This window comes from Suricata suricatta, chromosome 6, assembly GCF_006229205.1.
Source record: "Suricata suricatta isolate VVHF042 chromosome 6, meerkat_22Aug2017_6uvM2_HiC, whole genome shotgun sequence".
NCBI classification, from domain to species: domain Eukaryota; kingdom Metazoa; phylum Chordata; class Mammalia; order Carnivora; family Herpestidae; genus Suricata; species Suricata suricatta.
In genome coordinates, this window is record NC_043705.1 from 112,000,203 (window position 1) to 112,026,470 (window position 26,268).

A 26,268-nucleotide genomic window follows, 5' to 3' on the forward strand; every position below is an offset into this window, starting at 1 on the left:
GACCCAAACATATTGTGGGAGTGTTCTCTTATTAGTTTAATACCTCAGAGATACGTTTCTCTGGGAACATAATTTTGAAGAGTATTAAATTTGGCAAAATTTTCACTGTATGAGAAATTGCACATTAACATGTATATGAAACTTAATACATGAGAATAATATTCTGTCTGTAAATAGTATATTAATTCTCTCACATCAGAGCTGTTGTTATGAACTATGAGGTGTAGTTGTTCTTTTAGACAACTGATGTACTGACTAAATTACATAGTAATGTACCATGTGAAATGAAAGAGTCGAGTCTGTCTATTAAGCCATAATAAACATCTCAAAGGTGCTTATTCACTTATATATATTATTATTAAAGTGTGCTCATTTTCGAAAAAGTAGTTGCTGATAATGAAGTTTGTTTTTTAATTCGTAAGAAAATAAACTTAAAATTTTTTAAAAATTGTATTTTTTTATTATTTATTTGAAAGACAGAGAATGAATGGGAGATGGGAGAAAGAGAGGGAGACACAAAATCCAAAGTAGGGTCCAGGCTCTGAACTGTCTGCACAGATCCCACAAACCGTGGGATCATGACCTGAGCTGAAGTCAGACACACCAACTGAGTCACACAGGCGCTCCTAGGAAAATAAGTTTCTTGAACAGGCCATCAATTGGATAAGAACATTCTGAAAAGAAAAAAAAAAAACATAAGAATTACATTTACATGGAAAAACAAATTAATTATAAATGGGTTTCAGGAAATGACTTAATCTGATTGAATGTAGCATATGAAATATTTTTTAGTTTCCTGACTGGGATTGGATTTTTATGTTTCTAATTAAGGTAAACCTTCAAAGACTAAATGAAATAAGTAACTACTGCAACTATTTACTGAAAGGGCTTAGCTTTATAGAGGAGAGTGGCAACATTGCAAGTTAAAGTGGGCATAGAGCTCCTCCATCCTTAATTGTATTCCAGAATCCCACTCTCTTCTACTGCTATTGTGTAGAGGGGCCATCGCTTCCCTAGAGATATGGAGGTTTATTTTGGAAGAAAGGACTGTGAACTCAAGTTTTATGATCAATTTCTTATTTTATCTTCATACTGAAAATGCCTAGCTATGGAACATTGACATCTCATGTACATTTTATTCATTCATTCAACAATATTTGTTGTGTGCACCCAAAAAGCCATAGCATTTTAAGTACTGGAAATAGGTTAGTGAAGAGAGTAAATAACAATCCCTACCAGCCTCATGGATCTTGTATTCTTAGGTTAAGTGTCACTGTAACTCAATATCTTTTGAATGAAAGCTTATTGAATAAAAAGTGAAGGAACAGCCATTTGGAAAAACCAGAAAAAAATGTTCTGAAATTTTGTAATCAGGATCATTTTCCCATTATCATTGTAAGGAAATTATGGAGTGTCAGCTGTGAACATTAAAATTGCTTCAGTTAAATAATATTTTGAACAAATGCAGCCACCTACCCATCTGCATTTAGGTTAAAAGCTGTTTCAGAAGTTCTGTCTCTCACACATATACACAAAATGCTTAAGCATTTTTAAATAACATATCTTCTTTCCTAGGAGAATGTTTAAGTGAAATCAGAATCTGGTAATGGTTTCTCTTACATTATAAGCTAATATCATATCTTTATAGTCTGTAAGAGTCTGTAAGTAAATGAATCTTTATTGGAGGAGACAGTTTAAAATAGGTGGAGGACAGGTAAGGAGTGTCCTGCCTGTCTTCTGCGCCAGGCGGTGGTCGTACGATTGAAGGTCTTAAATCTTTCATTCATAGTGTAATAAACTGACCGTCTTAGGCCACTTACGGCATCTACCCTAAATAACAGTAAAGGAGTAAGTGAATGACAGCACTCAAAATTTCTCGAGATGAGAATTTTAAAAGGTGGGCAAGGCAGTTTTGAGAAAAATAAGGATGTTTTGGATATAAAGATATGTGTGCCTTTTTCAGATGGAAATATTGCAATTCAACCGTTTCTTCATTCCTCTTCCTGACACAGAAGCAAACACACAGTAAAGAAAGAATTAGGCCATGAATTTTATTTTATTTTTATTTTTTTTTTTAATTTTTTAAATGTCTTTTATTTATTTTTGAGGGACAGAGAGAGACAGTGCGAGCAGGGGAGGGTCAGAGAGAGAGGGAGACACAGAATCTGAAGCAAGCTCCAGGCTCTGAGCTAGCTGTCAGCACAGAGCCTGACGTGGGGCTCGAACCCACAACCGTGAGATCATGACCTGAGCTGAAGCCGGCCGCTCAACCGACTGAGCCACCCAGGCGCCCCTAGGCCATGAATTTTAAAGAGATCCTATTTAGAACCATTCTGTAACAGGAAAATTTGGTTCAATATCATACCCATATCAAGGATTGCCTTTGAAGTTGGTTCTTATATTGAAAGAATATATTTTCATTTTTCTTTTTGGTATACATATGATCTTTTCCCCAAGTAATAATATCTTAAACAATTACAAATCACTGTGCGGAATTTATGTGTTTTATATAATCAGTGTTTGTTCTGTTTACCAAATATAAGTTTATGGAGTTAAGATATATGATACTTAACATATTGTAACTTAAATGTGTCCATAATCACATTTCAATCAAAAAATAAAATATCATACATTTGCTTCTCTTCTTAGAATAACTGAAACAAGGATTCTTAAATAATTTCAAATTAGAGATGAAAGGAATAGATTCCATTTTTAATTGTCATTTTATTTAAAACATCTTAATTATTCTCATTGGTAGTGATAACTAGTGATAATGACTTTAAACTTAAAAAGAAAAAGACTATGATAAAAAATAATGACTATCGTATTTCTGATCTCATAATTTAAAATGTTAAGCCCTTAAATATTTAGAGTATCTTCATATTACATCAAAATGAAGTAAAATAGTTTACAATTTCTGTATAATGAGAAGTATAATGGTAAGTCTCGGAGAATTAAACAAATACAGGTACTTTGGTTGTAGCTATTTTGAAATATTTAACTTTTTTATTTGTAGAAGGAAGTTTGGGGCTCACAATCAGAATATGGATTGTGGGTAACCCCAAGATTGCCAAATACCTCTGGGATTCAGCTTATTCATTCATGAAACAGGATATATTTTATCTCTTGGTACTATTGTGAAACTTAAAAGAAAAAATATGGGAAAATAATATGTAAATTATAAGTGCTATAAAACATGAAATAATGTGATAGTCTTCAAATAAGCATTAAGTGTGAATGGTCTTTGGAGATTTTAGAAAACACAGCATACCAGTTGTTCAAGCATTGAATTTCTGACTCAATGGGTCTGAAGATGGAATCATCTGTCGTTTTAAAAACTCTACAGAGAACTCCAACACCCAGTCAGAACTTCTATATTATTATTGTCATTATTGTAATCCTAAACTGAGATATGGGATATGCTACTCTTCTGTAGTCCCAAAGATTTTTACTCCACCATAGGCAGAGGATGAGAGTGCAGGATCCCCTCAAACACTTCTGCAGACCATCCTGAATGCTTCTAAGAGAAGGATTTGTAAAGCAAACAGACATTATATTCCAAGGAACAAAAAATAAATCTACTCTATTCCTGGCATCTGGAAATAGTGTCCTTCAAAAAGCATAAAAAATTATTAAGATCTTTCTTGCAATATTGAAGAGTAAAATTCCATTTTTAGAGCAAGAGATGTTTTAAAAATAACATAGGTCTTCAATATGGAAATGAGAAAGAATATGAAAATTCTTGTCTAGATCAACCTAACTTCTGTCAAATCAAGGCATTTATCTTATATACATTAATCCTTTTCAGTTAGAATTGAATAATAATAAAGTAGCCATATGAGAAACTCCATCAAACGAGTTATTTGGTGTCATAGAACTTCCGCAAACCAAACCAAACCATAATTAACATATCACTCATTTGTATACAACTACTTAGTATAACCAAAACCAAGACAGAGGTACTGTGACTTTTTCCCAATTTTTATGATGTGGTCTTTTCAAAGTGAAGGTTTACTTCATTATAATGACAATGAAGTAAAACCTAAATGTTCAAAATTTCAAGAGAATCAAACCATTAACATTGCTTCAAATGTCAATTATGGGTTTTGGGGTGTGTGTGGAATAGGCCATTATAATAGATAAATATTTTCAGTGCTAAGTAAGAAAGGTAAATGAGACACAACCACCATTATCAAGAAACAGAGTTTACCAGGGGAGCTGGACAAATAAATAGACCATTATAATTTGCTGTTATAAGTGCTATGAACCATAAAAGTATTGCATGTTATTGCAGGACATAAGAACACCTCTTAATTTTCACTGATATTGAGATGGTCAGAATAAACTCGTAAGAGAAGGTAGTTGCAATTTTATTCTTAAGTGACAAGAAGAGTTGTGCAGATGAAAGGACTAGGGAGACAGCAAAAGCAATCCAACAAGACAGAGCAGTGATTACAAAGGTGTGGAGGAAGAAAGAGAGGGAAGTTGGTGATCTAGGGGACAGAGAGAATTTTTAACATAGCTTGAATATAAGATGAAAAGGAAAAAAATGTAGGGCAAGATCGAGAAGGGTCTTGCATGGCATGCTAAGGAACTTGGGCTTGTTCCCAGAAGCTGTTATGAGTCCATTGAATGATTTAAAGATTCAGGTCTTATTTATGCTGCAAAGAAACACATCCATTAATTGAGTTTTTTCATCATTAATCATGCCAGGGGAAGTTGCTAAATTTAATAAAGGTCATTTGATGTTGGGGAAAGAGTGTTACTCTAAGGGGTAAAAAAGATCAGAGATCATTTCAATTCCTATATAACATTGCCATTTTCAGTTGGCAGATATTAGAGTAGTCCCACTCCCAGATGCACACATAACTGCAATACATGCAGGTAAGTCAATGGTGTAATTATAAAGAAATCTCTTATTCTTTCTATTCAAAATGCAAACATTTCTGGTAGCTAAATTTAGAGTTTAAATAATTTGATACTTCTCTATTTAAAACAGTTGCCATGCCATGTAAGGTTTATTATTCCCTACCTAAAACAAATTCTTGGGATTAACAAACTAGATAGACATCAACTGAAATTTTTGGTTCTACTGCAAGCAAACTCAATATTGAGTTGAACTTGCAGTTTATGAATTAATATTTGCCTTTGTCAATGCATTCTAAAATATACTAGACTAAAACAATGGTTTGTAATATTCATATTCATTTCATATGTTTACATGTTCCCATAACTTCATTTATATTAAAATTCACTTTAGCATCTTTATAGTGTAAAGTGTAAAGCATACTTCCTTAGAATCCACATAAGTCTCTTATACTGGCCTCACTTCCATTTTAATGTGACTAAAATACATAGCTGATATGTTTATAGGACAAAGATTGGGAAATTAAGAATAAATTATATATTATGATTTTTTAAATCTGATACCAAAGCAAAAGCAAAAAGGCAAAAATTAATGAGTGGGACTACATCATACTAAAAAGCTCTACACAGCAAAGGAAACCATCAACATAATGAAATGGCAACCTACTGAATGTGAGAAAATATTCGCAAATCATATATCTGATAGGAAGCTGGCATCCAAAACCTATAAAGAACTCATATGGAAAAAAAGAACAAGCAAAAAACAAATTTGAATTTAAAATGGACATTTATCCAAAACAAGATAAAGAGACAATCAACAGGTACATAAAAGAGATACTCAAATCATTAATCATCAGGAAAATGTAAATCAGAATCCCAATGAGATATCATCTCACATCTGTTAGAGAAACTATTATAAAAAAGACGAGAAATAGCAACTGTTGGCAAGGATGTGGAGATAAAGGACACCATTGTTACTGTTTGTAGAAATGTAAATTGGTTCAGCCATTATGGAAAAGAGTATAGAGCTTTCTCAGAAAATTAAAAATAGAACTACTATATGGTCCACAAATACCTCTTCTAGATGTTTATAAAAAACCCACCTTCTTAACTCAAAACAATATATGCACCTTTTTGTTTACTGTAGCATTATTTACAATAGCCAAGATATGGACAAAACTTAAGTGTCTATCAATGGATAAATGGACAAAGAATATATATGTAAAATTCAGACATAAAAAAAGCTTTAAATCTTGACAATTGTGACAACATGGGCATTATGATAAGTGAAATAAGTCAGACCGAGAAAGACAGATACCATACAATCTCTTTTATATTTGGAATCTAAAAACAAAACAAAACAAAAACCAAAAAACAAGCTTGTAGATACAGAGAACAGATTGATGATTGCCAGGTATGTGGGGGGGAGGGGGAAACAAATGGGTAAACAGGGTAAAAATTTATTTTAAGATGTAAAAAGCTTAAAAAATTCTTTTAAAGAATTTGAGTTATAGATGTGACATAACTTCATTGAAGGAAGTGGGTGGCATATATTATGTAATACTTATTTACTAATATTTCAAACAATACAAACTCATAAAACATGTCACTCATACTTTTTCTAAATAAATTATTTTGCATATTCCACTAATATAAAACAACCAGTGTTAGGACTGGAGAAGACAGTATAGAAAAAACACATGGGTCACTGTATTGAAGAGGGGGATAGGTAATGCGTGAAGTCAATACTACCACATAGAACTCATCACATGGAGCTCAAGGACAGATGCTCCCCACAAAAATTACAGAATCAAAGTCTAGTAGATTAACCAATGTTAAAAATAATAAGTTACTTCTATCCATTTTCTTGGTTGGATATAATAGAATACAGCAATAGGTTAATATAACCGTGAAACTGTGAAATCTAATAATCATATACACTAGTAAATTAAAGAATAGTTCCCTGACGAGTACTCTCAGGTAGATTTTTTGTGATTCTATCGGGCAAAATTCTGCATCCTAACTTTGAGGAATCTGCATTTTGAGTAAAGGACTGTACACAAAGAATTTTCGTAAGGAGGTATGATAGGAGTGTCCATATCACAGAGAAGATTTTAGATAGTTTAGTAGATCACCCCTAAGGCCTTTTGTCAACTTAAAGTGATATAATGACTGGGGTTTTTAGTTCCCATTGGCATGACTTTTGGGGATATGCTGGATATTTTCTATTTGTCCTTTCAGATCTATTTTCCACTTTATCCTGTGCCTCAGAGGTTGAACTCTATAATCTTCATTTAGTTTGAGTCTTCCTGACCCAAGATGGAGTGTGGAAAGAAACAAAGGTCAGGGAAATTATATTTCCTCCTTGTTTGTCCTCAGTTTGTCAGTGACTGTATTCTTCTATATGTCACAACTCCTGTTAGGCAGACTGTCCTTCTTACAATGACAGCCATCACGCCTGCCAGGTTATGGCAACCACTCCCTCCACTAGCCTCTTCAGGCCTAGAGAAGGGGAGGACTCTGATATTTCTGCCTCTGGGGACCGCACCATTTCTTGTTGGTGCTATAAACCTCAGATCTTTGCAAATAGTCTCTTTATTAAAATCCCTCCAATAATCTTCTTCCAGTCTGCTATTAAATTAAAGGCTACTAAATTGAGATAAATGCCTCAAACTGTCTTGAGATAATTTGTACCTCTCTACTTTGTCTCAGTGAATCCATTTTATGAGCAACCATGACCCAAATCCATTTTTGGTTCTAAGGACTAAGCTTAATATTTTCCACTGAGATTTGCTGGAGTAAAATTTTGCTGTTCTTGTAAGTTGCTTATGAAAGGATTTAATTTTAAGCCCTTTTGAATGTCTTTATAGATTCCTAAGAGTTCTAAAAAAAAAAATCCTTGGAGGATTTTCTTGGCTTTCCATTTGTTTGTGTCAAAATAAGAATCAGGGAGAAAACCCGTAATCGCTCAGCTGTGGGGCAGTCAGGGCACATTTCAACATGTCTGTGATCAGCTGTTGAATCAAAGAGAATGTCTCTGACATGCCCTCTCTGCCTCAACTTAAAAACTGTTTTTGCCATCGCATTTATCCTAACACTCAGGCAGCAATATCAAGACAGTTGAAGAAGTGATGATACCTTTAGACTTTTTTTTAGGACAGTTAGAGATTCGGATGATCATTAGCACATAGGAATGTTATAGGCATTAGATGTTTAAAGGGAGTTCAGGAAAGAGCACATCATCGAATTCTTCATAAAAGGTAATCTTTGAGTTAAATCGTTAAAGATATGTATTTTATTATTAATACTATGATTTTTATTGTCATTTTATTAGTTGTCTATAAGATAAAGGTAATTATTGAAAGGGCAACTGTAAACAAGCACATAAGAATAAATAATATAAATATAAGGAGCATTCAGGATATAGATTGAGTAGACCAATTGAAGTAGAGGCTTATTTTTCAAAAATATTTGATAGACTGGAATCAAATCAATAGACAAAGTAATTGAATATTTTTGAGTCAGAGTGTGACAAGAATATTGGTGATGTTGCTGGAGTTTACTCTAACAATGCTGTGTGAGATGGATTGAGGTGACAAAGGCTAGGTCTGTTGCAGTAGTCTGCATATGAAGTCAGTGGGTCTGAACTGGTCTAGTTGCAATGAGAGGTTGAATACGAAGAAGGTATCAAGTAAAAAATCCCTTATAAGAGAATGACTAAGATTCAGGCAGATGCAGACGGTTTTAATTTTAGCCCTCTTAATATGTTAGCTAAACCATGTAGACTTTCCATTACTGAGTTGATTTATTTTCTCTACAGATGATTTTACTCTTTGCTAAATGGCATTTTGTAAATTTAGTATTTCTGGAACCATTTCCACATTCCCTGTGATACTAGAAAAAAAAATCAACAATTATCTAATTTGTATTGCCTGCAATATTTGTCTTCTTTCAAGAAGTGTATAAGTCAATTACTTTGGCCACGCAAATATTGATGCTTAATTGTATGGATAAAAGCTGCAGTTACTCTAAAGCTTGGAATGACAAAAATCCCATCACTAACCTCAATAGAGTGATAATAACCTCACTTTTCCTTTAACCTTGTTTTGTACATATCTTACTTCAATAGGCCTTTCTTTTAATAACATATAATAATAATAAAATAATAATAATAGTTGTAGTACATGATGATTTTACATAAGGAAATCAAAATTCTTTCTCAAAAGTAGAAGGGAGGTCTATATGTTGAGTCTATAATTTTAAGTTTTTTTTATTTCCCCAATTACACTGAAAAGGATACAATGAATGCAAGTTATTTATAAACTTTTGTAAAATACTAAAATAATTTAATCATAAACTAAGTAAGTTAACATCTACTAAAACCACATTGTTTATTTAAAATTTTAATCAAGGATACTTCTCTAAAGTCAGTGAAGATCTAGAAACTAGGTAAAAACACAAAACCTCAATTTAAGACTTTCTTATAAACCTAATATTGCAACCACACTGTTGAAACTAAAAAGGAAATTTAAAACTAATGAACATATATATTAGACGTCTCAAGATCAGCTCTTACACCTAAACATGCCCTCATATTCCTAAGAATCTTTTATTTTATACTTGACAATTACTATTAGCCTCCAGAGAAAAATAGCCCATTGGCATTGGCCTAAGATAATCTCACATTTCAATTTTCAAATTTCCTATTATTTGTCATTACTAAACTTTCTTGGAGAGTTCTGGCAATGCTTGCTGAAAGAACACAGCAAAATACTAGTACTGTACTTAGTGCTTCCTGTATCCTGGCAAGTGCTTCCTCTTTCTTAAAACGGATTTGGAAGACTTCCCAGATTGTGCTTTTTCACTTTCAAGCAGGGAGGCTGTCTCTGAGTACTGGATGGGATGACATAGTGTCCTCACAGCAAGCTGAAGATGTGTTCTCCCTGCCTTACCCCTCTCCTTTCTCAGTGCTTATAAAATCATATTGTTAGCTGATTGCCTATGAGCATATCATTTTTAGGACAAACCTGAAATTTTACAAAGTTGTTCATTCTCTAATGTAAGGCTCAGTTGAGGACCAGTGAGAAGACATATTTACATTAAAAATGAACAGCTTTCCTTATCTTTTTCTCTGGGAAACATTTGTAGATAATGTCCCTAGAAATGTAGTTTCCCTAGGACAATGTATCTACTAAATGGAAAGGCCCTTTTATGGCATTCTATGTCCGGATGACTAAGACATTTTTCCAATAATGTGTTAGTGGGTTATTTAAAGCAATTGCTTAAATTTTTTTTTACTCTTTAAATATCTATTTTTGGGTGCCTGGCAGACTCAGTTTGTGGAGCATGTGACTCGATATCAAGGTTGTAGGTTTGAGCCCCAGGTTGGGTGTAGAGATTACTTAAAATCTTAAATATAATTGAGAATAAAAATAAAATATCTTTTTCAAAGTTGTTTAATCCTAAATTGTTTTGCACATTTTTTTGTCCTAACAGGAACTACAATGCACCCTTTTCTTATATCACCAAAAGAACATTATTATAGAGCAAATTTAAAGGACTGTAAATAAAAGGTTGCCTGGGTGGCTTAGTTGGTTGAGCATCTGGCTTAGGCTCAGGTCATGATCTTGTGGTTTGTGGGTTCAAGCCCTGCATCAGGCTCTGTGCTGACAGCTAGCTCAGAACCTGGAGCCTGTCTTCAGATTCTGTGTCTCCCTCTCTGTCTGACCCTCCCCTGCTCATGCTGTCTCTCTCTCTCTCTCTCTCTGTCAAAAAAAAAAAAAGAAAGAAACCATTAAAAATATTTAAACAATTGAAAGGACTGTAGATACATTGTTAGGTATATCTGTTTATAGCACAGCAAATGAACAATAACTCTGCATCAGTTACTATATATTCTAGGAGGGTTGAGGTTTTGGTTGAAGCATAATAGTGAAAGATATAACTGTGTACTATAATTTGAAAAAAAAAAGTTGGGGTTTACTCAATAGAAAACCTACCCATATCTCAGTAGAGTGCCTTAGGTGAAAGATACATAATGAATCCATGATAGAGGAGTCTCAGAGGACTTGAGGGTATTGAAGAATCTCCATGGGCCATAAAGGTAAAGCTTTGGTCCCAAAGAGAGAGGAGAGATTCTGGGACATTAGGTAGTAAGTCAATGAAGATTATTGATTGGATCACCTGAGTCCAGATATCACCCTACGCCATAAGTATGAGGCCATTTAGGCATGCTTAACCCTTGATATGGTTGACAGTACAGAGAAATTTGGGAAGCTAAATCCTGGGATTGCTGTAACATGAATAGAAGTTAAGCCCTCCCCCATAGTTGTTGCGAGTTTGCTGCTATACCTTGTGTACTTCAAATTCATTAGTCACTGAAGTTTCTTACTAGAAATAGCTATAAGAAGTTAAAGAAAACAAAGGAGGAAAAAAAGAAGGTACAACAAAACTAATGCCTATTATGTGACTTAATGGCTACTATATTAGGGTGGGATCAAAGAATAATTAGAAGGCGTCTCTTCCTTCTTTTAAAAATATGTTGGGGAACTCAACATCTAAACAAGGTTTAAAAGTGGTAAAATATTTTAAATAGTTATAACTAATTTTACACATTAAACATATATATTCAAAGGACAAATTTTTAAAAAATGTGCTTACAAATTTCATGGGATTATTGTTCTTACCATTGCCACTTTCAACCTCAAGACCGCATGGCTTTTGTAAAAGATGTATGGACTGCCTATGCAATGAACTTGAAAACACATCCTAGCTTCAATCTTCTACAAGTGTCTAATTTGGTGAGAGTTTTGGAATCTTTCTGGGGAAGGATTCTGAGACGGACCTGAAAGAATATGAGGAGTAGTAGCGACACAGGATGGATGATCTATTTAAAAGGAATAGTACTTGTAAAGTCCAAGATATCTTTGTAGTTCTTTTGTGAAAAGAAAACTTTATCAGAACTTAATAGTTTCCAGTGAGTTTTAAAATCGACAATTACTTTTCAAATCAATTAACATAGTCAAAAGTACAAACTGAATTTATGGTACATAGTTTGGTTATATTCTGTAGTCTCCAAGCTTAAATGCCACACCCTATTCTTAGAAGAATATGTTGATAGAGCATTTCATAGGAGCATCTTGATAGAATCAAATCATTATTTTAAATTATGAAATGCATCCACACACACAATTTAACTTATTAGACTCAAATGATAATGTCAAATTTCTAGACAATACTGACAATGATAAATAAGAATTAGGATTTTAAAAATCATCAACATTTTATTTTAAAGAATTGGCTTCAACAAGTGATCTATCACTGACTTACAATTCCTGAAATCAGATACCTATATAATTTTACAACTAGAAGGAGACCTAAAAGTAGTCATCTAATAGTTTTATTTTCAAGTAAGAGAAGGAAGACACAAAGTAAGTCTCCAGAATTCCTATATACAGAAACCATGGAATTAAGACTAGAATGTCAATTTCTTCTGATTCTTATACTGAAACCCTTTCTTCTCCATCAATCACGTCATTTTAGCTCTTTCTACCAAAGAGCTCAATGTCCCAGAAAATGGTACAACTGTGGTGCTTTGTCCACTGCTAACATGGACCACAGGTCTTTTGCTTACTTTTCTTCTATTTTATTTTTAACCAATCCTCATAGCTTGGTCAATATTTCATCTTGTCTTTCACAAACATAGGTTACTAATCAACACAGGTTACTCTCAATGCCACTATCTGTAGAGTAGTTGGCTTGTATAAATGTTTTATAATCCCTTGGATTTTAGGGTGAAGATAATTAAACTCTAAGATCCTTATAAGAAAGGCAAAGAAAAATATTACCAATTACTTTTTAAACATTTTTGTTAAATATACATATAACAAAATTTGTCATTTTAACCATTTTAAGTGTATGACTCAAAAGCATTAATTACATAGAGAGCTGTATTACCACTATTTCTAAAAATCTTTATCACTCCAAAATGAAAGTCTGCGCCTATTAACCAATAACTTTATATTTCTTCCTTTCTTCACTCCCTAGTAATCTCTAATCGACTTGCTATTTCTATGAACTTTCTTATTCTAGATATTTCATATAAGTTGAATCATATAATATGTGTTCTTTTGTTTCTAGCTTATTTCACACAGCACAGTGTTTTCAAGTTTCATCCATGTTGCGGCATGCGTGAGAACTTCATTACTTATTACGATTGAATAATGTTCCATTTGATCTATAGACTGTTTTGTTTATCTAATCATCTGTTGATTGACTTATTTTTTAAACCTGGAAATGCTATTCTTTAGTACTATGTCCTTCTAAAGTCAATACCAAAGTTAATGTTCATTTGGTGTAGCTTTTTATCTAAACTTTGGGAAAATACGTGCTAACAATAAAGTTATTATGTGGTTTACCACTATCAAATGATATTAAAAAGTATTCAATAATATGCAGATGAAAATCAGTTCACATTTTCTACCAAGTAAGTCACAAAATGGGGCTACTATTAATTTATTGATATCATCTAAATAGATGTTATTTTGAATGCTTTAAGGTACACTATTTAAATGGATTTTCATGCTAGTTTAGAATTATAACCATTTGACAATATTTACTCTCTTTAAACATTCTAGAGTCATGAGCACGTGTGAATATGTGATAAAAGTTGTAAACACAAAAACACACAAACACACAATTTTGCAGATGATATTGTGTTTCGTGGAACCCCTAACTGTTCCAAAATTTGGATACCAAATTAAGGAATTCTAATCTTGATGGATATTTGACCAAAGTTCTGATGTAGAGATAGGGGTTGCAAATGACCCTTCAACTCATTCTTCTTTATGCATTATCCCCACCTTTATAGCTCCAACAGAACAACACTAATATGCATAAAATTCGTGACTCATTATGTTGTGACTAATTATTCTATAACAGTAAGTTTTGCTTTTCCTCTTAAATTGCAAACCTAAAAAGTCAAGGCTTATATTTCCCCTGGATTATTCATGCTCCTTAACACACATTATTTTAATAACAATTATTATATATATCTTATTACATTGGTCAGAAAGTTTAAAACAGGGATATAACACCTCTTTTTAGTTTTCATAAATGCTTTTGCTCTTTTAACAATGATATTTTAGCACCATACTTTATGCATAAATGATAATTAATTAGTTGTTAGTTTCATTTGATTTTTGTTCTAGATTCTTTCTCCCTCAAATCATTTTCTTGTTGTAAATGGATGGCCTCCTATAACTGGAAAAGAAGTGAAGAGGTCATGTGTCATATATTGTATCTTTCAGAGAATTATACTTGAAGCATCGAATATAACTTAGCTGATATTTTTCCAATTAAGTCCAGTAAATATTACTAATATTGTTAAACATTTTAAAGTACTTCCAAAGAAAGCAAGAAAATGGTTTCAATACTTTCAGAGAAAAGTTAATTCACAAAGGAAGCTTGTGTTTTATGAGGCTTTCCTGAATTACAGAAATTAAAGATGGAAGGACCTATTAGGTCATTCAGTTCACTCCCTTAAGAGTACAGAATTGCTCCCTGAAGAATATGCACTAGGGCTTTTCTGGAAAGGAAACATTAAAAGTCAACTGCAATTGAGATAGTAAATTTGTAATTTATGCACAATAAAGGTTTTTCTCCTCAGATATTAACACTACTGCATATTTTAAAATCTGGCTAAAGCATTAATAAAGTGATTAGCAAAAGTCAAGGAGGCCATTTGTTAGTGTACTTCCTGATGAAAGAAAAAGCTCTTTAGACAATTAGTTTGGAAGGAAATGAAAATGAACCCCTAATTCCACCTCCTAATGCCACCCATCTAAGGTTTTTCCTCATTGTTCCCCAAAATACAGTTTCAGTGTTCTGTAATTAAGGGGTAATGGTTCCTACTTGGGAAGTATCATGAGTAAAAAATGTCTGTTAATTTCTCTTGTTGGAGCATAGTTTCTATGCAAGCCTTCTAGAAGGATAGCATTCAGCATACTAATTTAAAAAACTCATAAGGTCACCTTTGGAAAGACTACAGTTGTTAACTCTTTTAGATCTTAAAAATCATTCTGAGCCTCAAAAATACTTTCACACCAAACTACTATAACACCTGAAAATGTAACTATAGAATTTATTTCTTAGGTTAACTTTTTCAGCACAGTTTTATAGAATGCTAGTTTCGAAATAATGTCTCCATGAACAAATTTGGGAAATGATGAATATTTTATTTGTTCTCTTAGAGATGTATATTTGTCCATCAGTGACTAAAAGTCTGAAAAGCCTACAATAAAGAAAATTGCTTAACTTTGAGAAGTCAAATATTTAACTCAGAAGATTTTTTTAAATTTCATGACCATTGACTAATGATCATGGCATACACTTTCAGAAATGCTGCCCTAGAATTACCAAGATTATTCCTTTAAATTATAAATACGTTAGATGGGATAACACCAGTGTTTATTAATCAGAGATTGAATCTGTGGTATGAATCAGTACCTCTGAGGTTGTTTGTTTTATAGGTGGTATTGTAGAAGAAAGAACTGAAGGAATAACAAGGTAATAAAAGGACTGGTTTTGGAGTATGAGCATTGTCCTTAACTTTTTATTCGCTTGTTCAACTTCCATCTATCCTTAACTTTTTCCATGTAGTTAACATAGGCCTTTTCTTAGAGAGCTATTGATTACCTTGGGCAATGCCATTGATAACGAATCTGTTTTTTTTGTGAATCCACATTGACTGTAATTTTCTAACTTTCTTAGAATAAATGGTCTCATGGGATTTCTCTTTACATAGCAGGTTTCTTGTTTTTGTTTTAGTTTTGAACTATGGCTGAAGGAGAATCAGTGAGGCAATTTCCATGGCTAACCTCTGGTGTTCTGCTTTCAGTTTGGGCAGATCAAGGACCAGAAGAAAAAAGTGAGTTAAACTATTTCCATTTCTTTGCCCAGATCCATAGTAGCTTCTGGCTTCTGCACAGTATGTGAAAATTAAGAAGTGGAATTGTAAAAATTGACTTTGGGGTTCACTTCAAATGTATCTGTGACTGAAACATATACAGATAAATTCTAGAATATGGGCATAAGAATACATAAATTCTTAATACTATCAATATAATTAGTTGTATGGTATTATAAACACTACTTAGTTTTTGTGCATTAATGTCCTCAACTATTCAATAAGAAACTAATAATTGGTAAGAAAATTTCCAGTTCCTAGAATTAATAAATTACTCTGGCTGGTTTAGAAATTGAGTTTTATCTGTGTCTGGCCAAGATGAAGAAACAGTGACTAGGTTTACCTTCTAGAATGAAACAGTAACAAGACAAAATAAAGCAGTGTTTTTCAAGACACAAAACACTATGCAACAACATACATAAATCCCGAAGAAACAGAGAGTGTGGTGAACCTTATGATTGTCCAAACTTTCTATCTTGAGAGAGGTTCAAGGCTACAGCACAGGAAAGGAAAAGCCACTTGGAGTCTGTGATCTCCCTGAATTGAGGAGACAGAGCAAAACATCTGGGAAGATCAAGGGAGCAAGAGTTCACAGGTCAAGTACTGGAGAGAAGGACACTACACAGAAAAAGAAACTCAGAGATCTACAGAGGTTACCTAAATATTTAGCATAGTAATGATCAGCACATGTACATAAAGAAACTACATAAGGCTAAGGAAAGAGTTACCTAAAATGATTCAAGAAGAGCACTTACAGCTCACACAGAGCTTAGAGAATGCCTGTTTCTACCATATAGCCTGAAGAAGTTTATAGTTCAAGGGGCACTGGGTAGAATACTCAGGAAGATCTTACTTAGAAATGAAGGGTACTTACCCCTAAAATGAGCACTGAGCAACTCCTACCTAAAACAATGATATAACAAGATCCAAAATAATTGAGCTATTTCAAGTAACCTAATGGCATCTCAAAACAATGTTCAAGAATATTTACTGGAATCCAGGGTGCCTGGGTGGCTCAGTCAGTGGCAGATCCAACTCTTGATTTCTCTTCAGGTCATGATCTCATGGTTTGTGAAATCAAGCCCTGTGTAGGGCTCTGCACTGGTGGCATGGAGCCTTCCTGGGATTCTCTCTCCCTCTGTCCCTCTGCCCCTCTCCTAGTTCTGTGCTTTCTCTTTCTCAAAAATAAATAAGCCTTTGGTTAAAAAAAAAAAGCATATTTACTGGAATGCAAAGTATCGCTCACCTAACAATGTCTGGTATCCAATCAAAGATGTCCAAAATCACAAAGAAGCAGGAAAACTGGACCCATAATGGGGAGAATAATCAATCTAAGGATGCTAGCAGACAAGAACACTAAAATGGTTATTTAAAACTCTATTCCATATGTTCAAAAAGCTAATTGGAGATTATGAAAGACATAAAAAAATTAAATTTTTGAGATAAAAACTATAATGCATGAGGTGAAAAAAATGGATGTGATTAATAGATTAAGTATATGCAGAAGAGAAGGTTAGTGAACATGATGATAGAAACCAGCTAAAATGAAAGACAGAAGAGAATAAAAATTAGTATAGCCTCAGTGTCTTCATGGACAACTTACAGCCACCCAATAATATACATGTGCTTGAGGTCTCTGAAGAAGAAGGGCAGGGATGCAAAAAAAATTTTTTTTAAATAATGGACAAAATTATTTTAGATCTAATTAAACTATCCATACACCTAAGATGTGCAATGAACTCTAAGCACAAGAAACATGAAGAAAACTTCCAAGATACCTCATAATTAAAGTACTCATAAACAGTGATAGAATGTTTTAAAAGCAGACGGGGTCAGGAGGGAAAGACATTCCCACAGAGAAACAAAAAATGATGAGAGCAGGTTTCTCATCGGAAGCAACTAAAATGAGCAAATAGGAGAACAACATCTTTAAAATAATGAAAAGCAAATTTGTTAACCTAGAATTCTATATTCAGCAAAAATACCTTTCAAATACTAAGGAAAAACAGACACATAAAAGTGACAGCATTAATCACTAGCACAACTATACTGCAAGGAAGGTTTAAGGAAGTCCTTCAAACAGAAGAAAAATAATATGAGATGAAATTCAGGTGAATAATACTAGGTGAAATCCTTTATGAAGCTGTATAAAGAAGTGAAGAATATTGGAAATGATGACCAAAAAGGAATAATATATGACTCTTTCTGTATTATTTAAATCACTGTAAAATAGAACTGTCTAATAAAAAGTAATATATTTTAGACTGCATAATACAGATAAAAATACAATGTATAGCAGAGTGTAAGAGCTAAGAAAGAAGAAATTATTGTATTCTCTATATGAAATGGAATAATATCTGGTGAAGGTAGCCTGTGATAAGTCAGATATGTACAATGCAACCTAACAAAATTAACTAACAGAGTCACAATAAACCAACAAAGAGGAAAAAAATGGCATCATCAAAGTAGCCAAACTAAAAGAAGCCAGATAAAGAAAAAAGGAGAAATAAAGAAAAGATGGGATATATCAAGTTAATAGAAACATGCTGTATATAAACGTAACTATATCAATAAGCACATTAATTGTCCCAAAAATATCAATAATCACATTAACTTTAAGTGGGTTAAACAATTGAGGCAGCTGTTGTCAGATTAAATAAGAAACTCAAGACCCACTGTATGCTGCCTAGAAGGAATGCACTTAAAATATAAAGAAACAAATAGGTTAAATGATTTTAAAAAACTTATACTTATCCTCACACTAATAAAATGAAAGCTAGAGTGACTATATCAGCATATGACAAAATAGATTTTAGATCAAAGAATATTTCCAGGATTCAGATGATCATTTTATAATGTAAAGGGCATCAATTCATAATCATCTTAAATAGGTATGTGCCTAATATATATATTGATTTACAACTCCCAGAATAAACAGACAAAGCCACAAGTACAGGTATAGGTTTCAATACCACCCTTTCAATAATTTATAGAATAAGTAGACAAAAAGTCAACAAGTATATGGTAAATTTGAACAACACTACCCACCAAATTAGTATTTGTAAAACACCCACCCAATAATTATAAAATACACATTTTAAAGTGTGCATAGAAGATATATCAAGAAATTGAATTTTAAATAATTCAGATTTAAATCCTATTTTTTAATATTTATTTATTTATTTATTTTTGAGGGAGAAAGAGAGGGCGTGCATGCATGCGTATGAGTTGGGGAAGGACAGAGAGAGAGAGAGAGAGAGCGAGAGACAGAATCCAAGGCAGGCTCCAGGCTCTGAACTGTTAGCACAGAGCCCAACATGGGTATCAAACTCCTGAACCACAAGATCACGACCTGAGCCAAAGTCGGTTGCATAACTGACTGAGACACCCAGGTGCCCCTAGATCCTATTTTTTAAGATTTTAATGTTTACTTTTAAATCTTTAGAGCATTTCTTTAAAAAATTAATTTACAAGCATTAATGCTGCTTTTCTTATTGTACAAATGAATTCTTCTAAGCTGCATTTCTTTGGGAATTTTAAATGTAACCTATAAAATATGGAAATATACCTAATTATGGAGATACTTTAGCATTTTTAAATATGTATCTGGCCTAAATGTTCATGCCATATTAAAACCAAAGTCAAAGCAGCAATTAATATAGGATATTATCACCCCATAAAACCATTGATTCACATTAGATAATTATCATTTTTACTAAATATTAAAGATATTAATAGCTTGGGGATTAGAAGCAGCATCAAAAAGATGCTATTTCTGCAAACGTCTTATTCAGTGTTTTCATCAGTCTTTTATGTTTTAATCAGTATTTTATGCTTTTTAAAAAGCTGCTTAGAATATCACTGTACATGCTTTTTTCAAAATCTGACTGCTGTTTTCAAGAGGCCTACTCAGTAGTCCAAAATTTAATAGCATCTGCTTATCTACCACAAAGGCTAAACAGGGATAAAGTTAGCAATAGACTGAAAGAAATAAGCAGTGTAGGGGAATGCACAAATTCAGGATGGGGTTGGCTTCAGTGTCACAGATCAACTTAAAAGCAAACTTCTCAATACTGTTCAGAGGCAGCCTCTTTCAATACATTCTGCCTGAGCTGTGCAGTTCATCCAGGAGCAGGGGAGGGGGAGGGAGGGGGGAATGACCTCGTTTCTCTACGACCACGTTCAACATAGAGAATCACTGTTGCAATGCCCTCTCTTTATATGGAAAAGCACATGGTTCAAGACACAGAGAAGATTTGTATGGTATGTCACAGAGCTAAGCCAACTTTAATATCACCCACCACACATCTTCTATACACTTGTGGTCACTTGTTCTTTCAAGTCTCACAAAAGCATGATGATGTAACTTGTCCCATCCCCACTCAAAAGTGAGGATATTCAGGCACATAGAAACTCAGCAATTTATGTCAGTTCAGAAACAAGAAAATAGTGGAGCCACTTTTTGACTCAGATCTCCAGTGAACAAATCTAATGTTTTCATTTTTAGACTTTCCTCCTCTTTGGGGGACTGCTAGCTTATCTCCCACATTAGGTCCACTATAAACATGCTTTGAATCGACTGGTCCTGGGTTAAATTTTGCACCTGTGTCTCACTGGCTACTTTTCTTATCTGAAAAGTAGTAATCATAAAAATGTATAAATAGGTTAACATTCCTAAAGTACCTATTGGAATAATACATGGATCACAGAAGATGCTCGACAAATATTAATTCTCATATCAGCGCTTTGAAATCCTTGATTTAGCATCTTTGTGTTAATAAATAAAACTCTAGAAAGTCAATGTTGCACATATATTCAAGGTATCCAAATATGGTAATGTATATAAATAACCCATGGAGAGTGTATCAACCATATAAAAGTAATTTGGAGCCATGTCTTCATAGACTATTTCTGAAATTAAGTGTTATTTATTAGTGAATCAGCTTTAAGATTACCTTGTAATATGAATTATTTGGATTACGATTGGATTTTACGCAATTACATTGATAATGTAAGATCTATTTTCTTAATTTTCTTATCTTTGTTTAATTATGGGCTTGCTGGAAGATTGATCATTTTTCATCTTTCAAGCCTGATTTACAGAATTTTTATGATCATATATTAGGTATAGAAATGCTTTCATTTCTTTTGCAAGGAGGTTTGTTAGCCGATGATCAAGAAAAGTATATGACGTACATCATGAATATTTGAGACCTGGGTCTCTTTCCTATTTGTATTAGCAATTCTGATTTCCTTCCCTTAATAAAGTTATCAATTTATTATGATAATTAATGAAGATGACCTAGGAAAATAAATGTTTCCCTTAAGTAGATGCTTTTTAAATACTAATAAATAATTTTGCTATTTAAAATTTTCATAACAAATTTATCACATGAAAAAATGTACCATAAATTATAGATTCCCATCATTAGCAATGTATAGACTATCCAGTGTCAGACATATTAAAGAGAGAGTACCTTGAAATAGCCCTGGTGGCTGTGGCTGTAATTGTGCACTCACTGTTTGCAGGCGTATTAAATATCTCTGTTTCAGTTCAATAACATCTTACTCTGAGGATTTTTTTTTTTTTATACAATTCACAAGCAGCTGTAATCACTATCACCCTGAAACAGCATTACAAGGATAAGAGGCTGTTGGCTTTGGTCAAGCGAGGCTGGATTTCAATGGGTTAACTGGGATCATTGCTTCAGAGACTGTTCATAGCCTCAGACTTCACAGCCCTCGCAGAGGCTGGCTCTGTAATAAGTCTCACATTACATGCGGATTAGATTTGTAGAAATCCTGTAACTCAATAGGTACCTGCCTATTCTCTCCTGGCGTCAGCCTGCCTGCACTGCTTCGCTCTGTAGACATACCTGGCATTCCACCCGTGCCTCTCACTTACTAAGTGAACTGGAGTCTGCCTACCAAAACATTGGGGTATTGTTGTGAAGGGGAAAACTCCCTGACAGACAAGCAAAGTGTGAAGTTGGACTTGCAATGCCTTGTTACCATCCGACGGAATGCACATGCTCCTCTACCTTCCTAAGGCCTTCCTTCTAGCGAGGCTGGTGTACAGCGATTCCCAGGTATTTGTAAGTAGAACGCAGCTGCACTCCAAAAGTAGGATGCCCATTGGACCCTTTTTGGTCCTTTCCTCTGCCTTCTCCCACCCTCACCCACCGCCAGGCTCACCCACCCTGGTCCTGCTGGCTTCCCCTCCCAACAATGCATTTTGACAAACATGTTTACACTCAGAGGCATGAAAACAAAACCAACAAAAAAACAGGCTTTTGGCACCAAAACCTAGAACAGTCGGTGCACGGATTTCTGGGAGCTGTGCCAAATGCGATAAGCATTGCTGTTTTAACACATATCTCTAGTTCTCCGCACAAATCTTTCATTAAATAATTAGCATGTTACCTTGTTAGGAATCTTTAAAATTAAAGTAAGGTTTTCATACAGGAAGCACATCAGATTGTTTAGCAGTTCTTTCTAATTACGCATTAATCCCTCCCAGGAAGAATGAGTCACTCAAGCAAGTGAACTTTCAAAGATAAGGGATTTCTCTTTTGTAAACTGCAATTAACAGCTTTTAACAGCCAGCGTTGCTTGTTGCTCGGTTTTCCCCAGCAGTCCGAAGTGATTCTGATGAGTTTTTTCTCTGCGCTAATTATTCAACTAACCAAACTGATGAAGTGGCGATGTTGATGACAAATGGGAAGATGGATGGAGAAGGAAGAAACCCGACTCAACCCAAAAGGAACCGGAACCTTGACTCACATTGCAACCCCACACAGCATCCTTCTTACAAGAGACTTTTCCAGTGCGTCAAAGAGCAACACCCTCTTTGGGGACGCGACGTGGCATTCTGTGTGACAGCTTGGATGCAGTCCATTTGCCTTTCCTAGGGGCAAAACTTATCAAACTGGGGTTGTCAAACGGTGACACGTGTCCTAGTTATAAGTACACTTTTAAATACAAAAATTCATTTTACAGTCGTATTTAGAAAAGGCTTTGAAGATATCCCCAAGTCCTACAACTTTGTGCCATTTAAATACGTGTTTCTAATTTTTAGTAGCAAAAGCAAAAATTAAATCTTCACCCTTACATGTAAATACATGAATTGAAGATTTATGTTGTCTGTGATGTCCCTGGTAATTCTAGAGTAGTAGGCAGCCATGTTTTGAGTGGTTTTGTACACTTTATTTGTTTGTTTTTTTGTGTGTGTATTTTTATTATTATGGGGAAAAACCATAAGCTGTTTTTTTCCTAAAAGAGATATGTGAAAAACAAAAGGGGTAGTGCAGGTCTTATGCCATTCAAAAAGAGAAAGCAACACTGATTTTTCATGCATATTGAATATTTTGTTAATTAGAGTCCGTCTCAGTTCTCTATGGGAGCAATTTCACCTGCTATATAGGGTTTTACACCATGACAGGATCTCAAAAGTAATCCAATCCCACCTCCTCGCTTTATAGAACATTAAGTTAAAACTAGGGAGGCGAAGTGACTTTTCCAAGGTCACACGTTAATTCGTGGTGAAGCCAGAAATCGAACCAGGTCCTTTAACACCCAACCCAGAAATTCTCCACTTTGACATACTTCAGAGTCTGCCTTCCAGCTGTGGGAAGCCATTCCTTTCTGAGCTAATTCTGAGGAATGATTCTCAGCAGTGATCCTCCTGCTGATGTCTCCACTACAGAACCGCAGGTGTAATTCAAGGAAGAAGAGGGAACAATGACCTACAGCAGGTCCTTTGGAAAATGACCTTTGGATAGATAGACTGAAAAAAAAGTGATAAATCATCAAACTCTATCCTAAAGAGCGGAGCATGGGTGGGTTCCAGGTTGACTTTGTCACTAGCAAAGGGAGCAGAAGTCTCTTTTCTATTAATCCTCATGATCACAGCAGCTCATCAAGTGCGCTCACCACATTTTGAAAGTAGAAAACCTTCTTGCATGTTTTGAAAGTTTACCTATACATTGGAGACCAACCTTTGTTCCAGTAACTTTATAATTTATCACAGTGATAGGATAAACATAAAAAAGCACACACAAAAAAAGCCAACTTCCCCCGAAGTGCAAATGAATGTTGGGATTAATTTAATATTTACACATGTAAAGCTGATGGTTTACAATGTGTTATACATGTCATATTAATTGAGCTATTTTGGCTTTTTTCTTCACTTAAATTGTTTAACAGTCACACTGGGAAACTATAAATTTCCACACTCACACACACACACACACACACTCACACACACACACACACACACATTCACTCACCTGCATTTATGTAGACATACCAAAACCCTTGGTATAGTAAAACAACAACAACCACCATATTGGCTATTCCCTTTTATTCAGCCAGTATATATATTAAGAGTCTACCCTTGTGAGAGCGGCTATGCAGGGAATCCAAAAAGTATGTAATATGGCCATCTTTCTCTAGAAACTTACAATCTCTCTTGGGCAGATGGGAAACATAATAAAAGAGCTAGTGACGATATAAAGATGATGTTTAATAAAGTGCCAAAACGAAGACTTCAAAGGATGTTACATTAGGCATTTAGAGAAGGAAAGATAATCAGAGTTGCTTTAATTGAGAAATGCTTACTAAGAAATTGAGAATTCAGTTGGGCCCTGAAGGCTGTGTGTCAGATAGATCTAGTTTTACTTTTCTGTTTACAAGTTTGAGGATAGCATTAATATTGAAGAAATTAAAGACAAATCTCTGTAAATTCACGCCCAGTTTTATATACACAGCTCTGTGGACAGACTGTAGTTATGTGTGATAACTCTTTTATCAATAATCCATACATTTTCTAGGTCTTCAAATTTTTCCAAGTTCAATTTAAGTCTGAACTTCTTCAGAAATTACATTCAAAATAACTTCAGTTAACAGTGTTTGTTTCCTTTTAGGAACACTTCTAGTACTTGATGCATAAACTAGTTTTACACCAGAAATATTCTGAAAAGTAAATTCATCCAGATCTCGGGTAAGTTTTTTCCTAAATATCTCATAAATTCTTGGGAAACAAGATGGAGGAATGGAAAGAGGACAGTAGTACAGATCATCCATCTATAAGTGGAATGACCCTTGGCATGAATATTAACAGCAGTATTACTGAATTGTTTGTTTTGATTAAATATAAGTCAATTATTTGACTTATTTCATACAGGATTTTTATATAAGAACTAATCTCAATATATGCTTCATCAAAGAGAATGTTAATATCTATATGTTCAAAGGAGTTTATTGTCAATACTTCAAATTTCTGAAATTTTTACAAGCATTTATACCAACCATTTGTCCACTCCACAAATCAAATATAAATGTCCAACTGAGTTTACTGCCATCAGTTTCTACCTTTGGAGACTGTACATCTACTTTAAGACTATTAACGTCATTCAAAATATTTAATGTTATCTTTTGGATGGACTTCAGAGTAGTTTCTTCACCCGCTGAAATGGGATCTTCATTTTTCCTCGGTAGACTTGATTTTTGGAAGAAAGCCAAATATTTGAGAAAAGCCAGCTAAAATAGAGAAGGGGGCCTATATAGGAACAGAATTTAATTTTTGGTGTTTTTCCTGAGGTTCTCTGAGAGCAGCTCAAATAAGAATGATGTTTTGAGTGATGGCAACACAATCTTACCAGCTTCCCAAGGTGACTGCTTTAGAGGCAGTATTGAACTACGGTTAAATCAAAGCTGACTATACCATAGATGTGTAAAGTTGTGAAATATCTATCGCTCTATCATTTCACCTTATATTTGTTGCCCAACCTATCTACTTTTCTGTGCGATGATTAAACCATTGATATAGTTTAACAGAACACTTGAAATTTAAGACATTTCACCAGGGTTTAATCTGTGTGGCAACCCTGTTATTAGAAAATGGTATTAGCCTAGTAAGTCACGGTTAACAAAGTGCCAGGCGGTTCTTCTTTGAAATATTCATCAAGCAAAGAGTCTTCTATGATTCCAAGGTTTGGAAAGGGAGAAAAGAGGATATATTAAACACACAAAATTGAATTAAACTTTTTCTGTGAGAAAATGATTATCTCACACAGATAACAACAACTGCTCTGGGGTCTGACCAACGTTACACGAAAGCAGGCAGTAGGGGCATGTTTTAGAAAAGAAGGCAAAGGTGTTAGTTACATGCTCCATCAGTCGTTAATATTTACAGGGGGCTTACTTCTTCATGCGTAAATGGCTCCCATCCTTTACTATTCATCACTGGTAAGACTGAAAGGTACTAATGATAATGGTTTTATTAAATCTGGGGACTAAAACATAATTCTATATTTCACCTGGCATTTAAAATAGCCTTCATCTCTCTTGGGTAAATCCCCAGCAGTGCTATTGCTGGGTGATAAGGGAGTTCCATCGATAGTTTTTTGAGGAACCTCCACACTGTTTTCCAGAGC

At 34.2% G+C, this 26,268-nt stretch overlaps 1 long non-coding RNA gene across 1 annotated transcript in view; it reads right to left on the bottom strand.

Annotated features, from left to right (window-relative positions):
- Positions 1-554: 554 nt before the first annotated feature.
- The window catches only part of LOC115293615, a 34,770-nt gene continuing 9,056 nt past the window's right edge, over positions 555-26,268 (bottom strand). The window contains exon 4 of the long non-coding RNA XR_003909526.1: positions 555-674. This is a non-coding gene — a long non-coding RNA (uncharacterized LOC115293615). The remainder of the gene's footprint in view (positions 675-26,268) is intronic.